Genomic DNA, 776 nt, shown 5'->3' with positions numbered 1-776 from the left:
TTTTACATAATATTTATCCTAGCTTAAATTACCTTATTGTATCTTATTGTTGTAATATTCTCAGTTTTCTTTTTTTTTTTTGTAGTTTTCTTTTTTTTTTTGTATCTTTTTAGCCCTGATGATGCCCTGCAAAGTGGGGCTAAACGCCGGACATTAAAATAGTTTAAAACTCTTTGTTCTGTTTTATATTATTGTATTCCACCATTGCTCTGCATGTATATAATCATTATACACCAATCGATTTGTTTTCTCGTGGCGAATAAGAACACAGCACTGTTGAATATATTAAAAGTTACAAAAATTAAAACACACCAGTGCAGTAAGTCAACAATCTTTTTAAAAGAAATATGAAGTCAGATTTGTTTTTACCATCTTAAAAACTCTTGATAAAAATTTTCATATAAATAAAAAAATATACATTTTTTGACTAGAGTATTGGAGGATATTTATTTCCTTCTAATGTCCAGCATTAATGAAAATAATCTTAGCCCCTCACAATTTTATCCAAATCCAGCGTTACTATGACTACTGAAAATAGGCAAACTTCCACTCTTCCAACCAATATCAATATCTTTTAGATTTTATTCAATTCTAATAGAGAACAAATATTTTCACTATTAAAATTCGTATTCAACAGCTTTCTGAGGTGCAAAAAACAAATATTAACTTTATTTCACCATAAAAAAAATCCTACTTTCCTTGGCCAGTCGATTCAAATTAGTTCAATACTGTGCTCTTATTAAAGAATAGTATTCCAATTGATATGTTTTCTGATG

The 776-nt window shown here is 28.0% G+C and overlaps 1 protein-coding gene across 3 annotated transcripts in view; it reads right to left on the bottom strand.

Annotated features, from left to right (window-relative positions):
* Window positions 1–776, bottom strand: part of tamo (PUB and ZnF_RBZ domain-containing protein tamozhennic) — a 41,397-nt gene that overhangs the window by 29,608 nt on the left and 11,013 nt on the right. The window lies entirely within an intron of this gene.

Source organism: Halyomorpha halys, unplaced genomic scaffold (genome assembly GCF_000696795.3).
Source record: "Halyomorpha halys isolate HHAL.00 unplaced genomic scaffold, Hhal_1.1 Scaffold213.1, whole genome shotgun sequence".
Lineage (NCBI taxonomy): Eukaryota > Metazoa > Arthropoda > Insecta > Hemiptera > Pentatomidae > Halyomorpha > Halyomorpha halys.
This window is presented reverse-complemented; position numbering and strand designations above follow the sequence as displayed.